Source organism: Berghia stephanieae, chromosome 5 (genome assembly GCF_034508935.2).
Source record: "Berghia stephanieae isolate SIO BIC M18660-M18661 chromosome 5, UCSD_Bste_1.3, whole genome shotgun sequence".
Lineage (NCBI taxonomy): Eukaryota > Metazoa > Mollusca > Gastropoda > Nudibranchia > Aeolidiidae > Berghia > Berghia stephanieae.
In genome coordinates, this window is record NC_088364.1 from 8,369,149 (window position 1) to 8,376,648 (window position 7,500).

A 7,500-nucleotide genomic window follows, 5' to 3' on the forward strand; every position below is an offset into this window, starting at 1 on the left:
GCGCAGCGGTGGGTGATCGAACTCGGTACCTTTCGAGTACGAAGCAAAGAACGTAACGCTGAGCCACGCTGTCCCACACGAGTGCTCTATCTACAAAAAGAGTTACTGGAGCCACCCCCCCCCCCTTCCCATGAATCAATTTGGCCATGGCTTTCTATAGTTCCAATATGGAATGCAAATGCTCTTACATTGAAAAATTAAAATTCGGATATTCAACACAAATGTGAAGTCTGTTCTTTTATACGGCTCCTCAGAGACATGACGGGTGACTAAAAACACCACAAAAAGGCTTAAAGCATTTATAAACAGGTGCCTCAGAAATATCCTAAATATCAGAAATATCATCATCACAAATAGAGAACTGCTCCTAAAACTGAACCAGTCACCTATTGAAACGAAAATAAAGAAAAGGAAATGGGGCTGGATTGGCCATTCCCTCAGGAAGCCTGCAAGCAACATCACCAGGCAGGCTTTGGACTGGAACCCGCAAGGAAAGAGGAGGGTTGGTCGACCAAATTAAACACGGCGAAGATGCATTGAGACTGAGTTGAAGGGAGACAGACAAACCAGATAAGGAAGAACTCCAAAAACCCTTCAGATGACAGAGTGCTGTTGCGGCCCAAGAGATCAATTTCTCAGAAGCATTGAGACTTGAGTTGAAGGCAGCCGGACAAACCTGGGCCCAGATAAGGAAGACCTCCAAAAACCCTTCAGATGAAAGAGTGCTGTTGCGGACCAAGTGGCCAATATCTCAGAACCATTCGAACTGAGTTGAAGGCAGCCGGACAAACCTGGGTCCAGATAAGGAAGGCATCCAAAAGCCCGTCAGATAGAAGAGTGCTGGTGTTGGCCCCCTATATTTCGCAAAGGATCACGATAGATGAATAACACGTGTGATAAATTTCTCAGAAGCATTGAGACTTGAGTTGAAGGCAGCCCGACAAACCTGGGCCTAGATAAGGAAGACCTCCCCCAAAAAACCGAGTCGGATGGAAGAGCACTGTTGCGGTCCCCCTATGTTCCACAAGGAATCGAGAGGCTTACGTCGAGTAAATCAAGTTTCTATATTTGACTACTAATTCATCTTTAAACATTTAAATCATTTTCAGATGGCACGGCACATTATTCAGACCTCCCTGCTTCCACGAAACATTGGTAGAACTAAAAAATTTTGGGCTCTATCTGAAGAGCAACGTGAGATTCTCAAATTCATAATATCATGTCGAAAATGAAAATATAGCACTAAATCATACAGTGAAAGGAATCAAAAACGATTTCTAAATCATTGCTTACAAAAGGAGATTTATTGACTTGTATTATTTCCCCCAGAAACTACTATTTCTTTTTAATTACAAGGAGGAAGGTCAGTCTTATGTAATGCTATCGTGCAAATCAAGTAAGTTACTTACCCCCACTCACTGCGGAAAGCCTCATTGGTAAGGGGCGCGAACTCACTGTTGACTCGATGATTGGTCGATGAGGGAGGGAGTGTGACGTGACGTGACGTGACGTGACGTGACGATTTCGAAGCAAAAACAAAAGACGTATGTCATCGGCCATCTTGGGACCACCCGCAACGGATATGATTTTGCTATGATGCAGTATTCGTGAACACTGGAGAGCTGAATGAACAAGCAAAAGGAAATATCAAAGTTTGAATGATAAAAAGACATATGTGACCAATGGTCTCAAAACAGTGATTATATCGGGAATGAACTAGATGCCGGAAAAGTGACTTTATCGTTAAAATAACCAGAAATGGTGAGATTTTAGTCTTTTGTGACTGTAAGAAATTGTATCCACTCTCCTCATACAAAATATAGATTTAACCAAAGTTTCGTAGTTAAGACTATATTATATATATATATATATATATATATATATATATATATATATATATATGGTAGTGGCGTTGTTAACAACAGCGTTATATCATTCATCCTGTTTTGTGGATAAAAGGGAAACATGAAACGTCCATTGAATCTGTTTTCGTATATTAATTTGAAGCTTACATTCAATTTCACATTGCTATTTATTTCTTCGAGCTTCGAGCAGCACCATTTACATTACCCGTGCTGCCGTGATAGGGAAGAAAGACGCATATCGGTATCTAGGTCAAATTGACATTTTCGGGGATTCATAACCTTGAGAGAAAGGCGCATTTTTCTACCTGGGTTTGGTAACTCAATGGTTGAAAATAAAAAAGCTGTATCATTTTTAAAATATGCGACTTGACCTAATTAGGTTTTAATTTGTTTCGAGGAATGACAGATCGACGCATATTGAATGTGGATATGACAGAAGGTCGCATTTCGTAATATGCGTCTTTTTCTCTTATTCGTCCACCGAATTACATAATTTGTCTTTCACAAAAAGACGCATTTCGGATATGCGACTTTCTGCCAAGACACTCTTCATAAATTATGATATAGGTATGCGCCCGTTTTGTATTACGACTGGTGACGAGGAAAAGAACCGCGTGCTCTTGCGTTCCAAAATAGATGTGATGCAACGAATTTCACGTGAAACAAAAGTAAATAAACAGTTTATTGTTCTCCAATTTTCATCAAATAATCAATCATCAAAGACGTACGAGTAACTTGCTGTTTTGGTGTGAATTCTTCATTTCCTCGGGTGAGTTTTATCTTTTTCTTATTCAAGTGATCAAAGAATGTATGTATATAATCATATAATTACTTGTCATGTATGAGTGAGGTTGGTTGATACTTATTTGCTATTGACGGTTTATCTGTGTTTGTGATATTTAACTTAGACAAATGATAATTTGCATACTAATATCACTACTGTTATTGTTATTATATGTACTATATTTATCATAATTATTATGATGATCATTATTAATATCAATTTTATTATTATAATCGTTATATCATTATGAAAGTAGAAGTTGTAGAATAAGTAGTATTCGTATTAGTAGTATCAGTAAAAGCGTTTGTATATACATTAGCAGTAGTATAGTAGTAGTAGTCGTAGTAGTACTCTAGTGTATCAAATAGACGCCCCCCCCCCCCCCCATCCCATCCATTAATGTTCGGAATTTTCACGAACCTCTCCTCCCTCCTTTTGATCTCATAAAACTTAAAATTCATTCTTAAATAGACAAAATACTGTCCCTGTAATTTGCTGTGGTTGAATTCTTCTGTCAAACCCCCTTCTTTGGTGAAAATGAGCACCCGCCTCCCGGCTTGCTACTAAAGTGCGCACTCCCACCTTTCCATTGAAGTTTGACCAAAGTGCGCACCCCCTTGCTTGGGATCAGGACAGTGGGAAAAATAATAAAACCAATCAGGCCTAAAAACCAATCTAGGAATGTGTCGGTACCTTCTGAATCAAAGTGAAAACCTTAACAATACGTCTCTAGCTATGCATCCAATTAGCCCTCAATAACCTGTTTCAATATTCTTTTGGGAAAGGCAAGCAACTGTAACTCAATATCATATCATAACAACGTTACTTTGTGATAAAGATTATTTTAATGAATAAGTCCGCTACCGTTCAATCATTGAATATCCATATCTATATCTCTTTTATCAGATATGATGGAACCCCTAAAAGAGCCACCGGTACCTCCACCTCAGCCAACCCAGATTAGGCAAATCATGACATCCGAATCAGACTCAAGTGATTCAGATATTGACATTCCATTGAAACAACTAGCTCAGATCAACAGTGAAACCTCCATCAGGAGGAATTACATGAGTGTGAGAAAAGCAGAGAGGAAAAGATTTAAAGAAGCCATGGACATTAAGAAAAACGGAGGAGACGAGCTAGATCGGTTTACCTCAACACCGATACGAAAATCTGCAGTAGAAGCGCGTAAACTGGTTATGGAGATTAGAGAAGCAGATGCAAACGATACGGATTATATGTTGAGTGACAATAGTGATGTGGATCCAGACTTTACCATTGAGAAACAAAGGTCAGATAGTGACTCAGAATTTGAAATGGATTTGGAACTTGCTTCTAAATATATCGCCGAAACCACTGCCCCTAGAGTTCCATTTGCTGAAGAGGAAGAGTATTTGTCCGAAACTGCCACGCCGGCATCCTTTACCGGTTTAGGAGAAATATCTGAAGGTGAGCATGTTCCAGGTGTGTCATCGATTATAGAGACCATGCTAGCAGAGCCAGCTTTAACCATTGAAGCAATAACTACACCAGATTCAGAAATAGAGACAGTGTCTACTCACTCAAAAAAGAGAAAGCGCAAGACGCCGAAACAAAATGCAGACCAGGAAATACACAAGCTTTTGCGAATTAAAGAAAAGCATTCCGTCTTGGAGGGTTGTTCGCCGACCTGCTCCAAAAAATGCCGTGACAGATTCTCAGAGGACCAACGACGGGAGCTTAACAGATGGTTTTGGAGAGAGGAATGGAAAGACCAGCGCAAATTTGTACGGAATTGTGTAAGGAAAACAGAATGTAGAGATCGGGGCGAAGGCATTCTTTCCAAGGAGAAAATTGCCAAGTCATGTACATACAAATATACAATGAGACAGGAAGATGGAGTCTTCCATCCCGTGTGCAAAAAGTTCTTCCTTACTACTCTCGGATTCAAAGCTAATAATGACAAACTGATAAGGAGCGCTTTCAAGGATGTCGGTGTTAACGAAAACGATGTCATAGAAGTGCCCCTTGTTGACAATCGTGGGCGTCATAGTCCCTGGCACAAGATTGACCACAGCATTATCCACGAACACATAGAGAAATATAAACCAAGCATTTCTCATTATAGACGTGAGCATGCGCCTTTCAGGAGATATTTACCATCTGATCTGACCATCACTGATATGCACGAAAACTTTTGCGCAGTCACTGGAAAAAACATATCAAAGAAACTCTACTATTCTGCATTTAAAGAACTTAACATCTCACGAGCTGTACTTGGTCAAGAAGAATGTGAAAAATGTAAGTTCTTCTTGTTGCACAAACAACTATGCAACTGTGAAGAAACGTGTGAACCGTATGCCGAACAAATCATCCATCGGAAACGGTACATAACTGCTAGAGAGAGGTATCAACGGGATGCAGACAAGAACGAAAACGCCAACAGAGCCCATCCAGTGTTTGCCGCTGATCTGCAAAAAGTAATGCTGCTGCCGAGAATGAATCAGTTTAAAAGAAGCATTTTCACAAGCAGACTGGTCTTATTCAATGAGACATTTGCACCAGTGGGTTGCAAAAAAAGTGAAAAGGACATTGCCGTAATATGGAATGAGTCAATTTCAGGACGAAAAGATGAAGACCTTGCATCAGCTTTTTACCAGTTCCTGTTATATAAGCGTGATGCTGAATCTGTGACACTCTGGCTGGATAACTGTAGCGGCCAAAATAAAAATTGGACCCTTTATACAATGCTACTTCATGTTGTAAATGATGAAACTACTACAAAAGCAAGCAACATCACAATCAACTATTTCGAGCCTGGTCATACTTTTATGGCAGCTGACTCCACCCATGCCGGAATCGAAAGAGTTCTGAGGCGGAAAGACGGCAAGATCTTTGATTTCAATGACTTTGAACAATGTGTTATTGAAGCAGGCTGCCAGACAATGCCGTTGAAGTTTGATGATTTTGGCAACTGGGAGTCTGGAGTCAGTAGTTACCTGTTGAGCAAAGCTGACAATCGTCCCTACCTAGCTAAGATTGTTTGTGCGGAATTCAGGAGAGGGTCACCAAAGACACTCTTCTTCAAAATAGCTTTGAAGAAGATACCTTCAACGAATGTGACATTCTGAAAAGCGGATTTGTTTGCACGCCAAAGTTTCGTACAAAACCCAGGGGTATAGGAAAGGAAAAGAAGGATGAGATCGTGAAACAACTTGTGTTTTTGATGCCCCCCAGTAGACGAAAGTACTGGATAGACCTACCAACCAGCTCCACGAGTAAAGATCTTTGCAAATCCTACAAGTGAATGTCCTTTCATCATTCACTGACTAGTTGGAAACGTTGCTCTTCCAAACAATGTGTACGAGCATGCAATTTTAACATCTAAGTATTGATTCAATTCATTATCTCAAGAGAAGAGATGGAATAGTATGTGTATATGTATGTGATAATATTAGCAATGATTAGAAAAGCAAACCCCATGACAGTGAGCTATAACCAAAGAGGGAGATAAAGAGAGAGAGAGAGAGAGAGAGAGAGAGAGAGAGAGAGAGAGAGAGAGGGAGGAAGAAATGTAGTCGGGGGAAAAAGATACAGGCAAGAAAGGGGTAGGGGTTGAAACAGAGACTAAAAAGAGAATATATATATATATATATATATATATATATATATATATATATATATAGAGAGAGAGAGAGAGAGAGAGAGAGAGAGAGAGAGAGAGAGGTAGAGGCAGAGAGAGTTGGTAAAAGTTATAGAAGAAGAAGAATGGTAAATCTTTTTACTTGGTTTTTTTTTCACCTTACATTGGTTATGTCGCGATATTTTGTTAATTTTTATTGCAATAATGAGGCCTACATGCAAAATGTGCATGATCAGCGATCTTTTTGTATTATCTCCTACCTCTGATTTTATTTTGCACTACGATTTATTTCAAAGTTGATATGAATTATTTCTAGTAATTCCATCTTGGTTACCATTTTTATTTACATGAGTTCATCATGCCGTGATGTTCAATATTCGTAATATTAGATATTCAAATTTAAGATGTATTATTTAAAGGACTTCTTGACATTCCATTTTTTAAAAAAGAAAAACATTCTTTTTATGTAAACGATGTGGTTAAATGTTAAAATCTATTTATGAAAGAAGCTAGTCATTCCAATTTATTTTATTTTTAACTTACATGATTAATTCATTATGCATACAATGTATTAAATACTCAATGAAAGCTTTATCATTTCAATTTTTTAAGCTTTAAAGCAATGTTAAACGCCTGAATATGCAAAGTTAGTAATACAAATAATGCTAATCAAATCACTGCAAATGAAAATATTATGAAAATTTGCATGACTGATGCGATTGTTCTGAAATAATAAAGCATGTTCAGCTTGATATTCTAGATGTTTTTGATTGGTTTCTTCCAATTATTCTAGGAACCCGTGATTATGATGTTTTTGCTTATTATAGCTTAACATTGGGCGATATGCGTCCTCACATGACACTGTATATCAATATGTACATTACCGCTCAATTAGCTCATGTCTATGACAAACAGACACAAAAACAATATGCGTCCGTTTGTCGCACACTGGATACACATCCGAAAGTGCGATGGACGCATAATATTTTTGCGTCTATCTGTCAAAGACATGTATCAATCAATTTTCAATCATGGATTTGGCAAAAGGTCTTTTGGTGAATTACACAGTTAATACAAATATTTTGGTTTTCATGTTCCATGAATAAAATAACAAAAAAAAATATCTATAATTACCTATTAATTTTTTTAGATTCCAGCCAATAGTTACAATGTTATTAAGTAAAAAAGTTTTTTGCGTTTCCTGAAAAAGTAGGTTTTCCCGTTATGCG

The 7,500-nt window shown here is 38.3% G+C and overlaps 1 protein-coding gene across 1 annotated transcript in view; it reads left to right on the top strand.

Moving 5' to 3' along the window:
* Positions 1 to 7,500, top strand: part of LOC144972343 (uncharacterized) — a 20,432-nt gene that overhangs the window by 5,646 nt on the left and 7,286 nt on the right. The window lies entirely within an intron of this gene.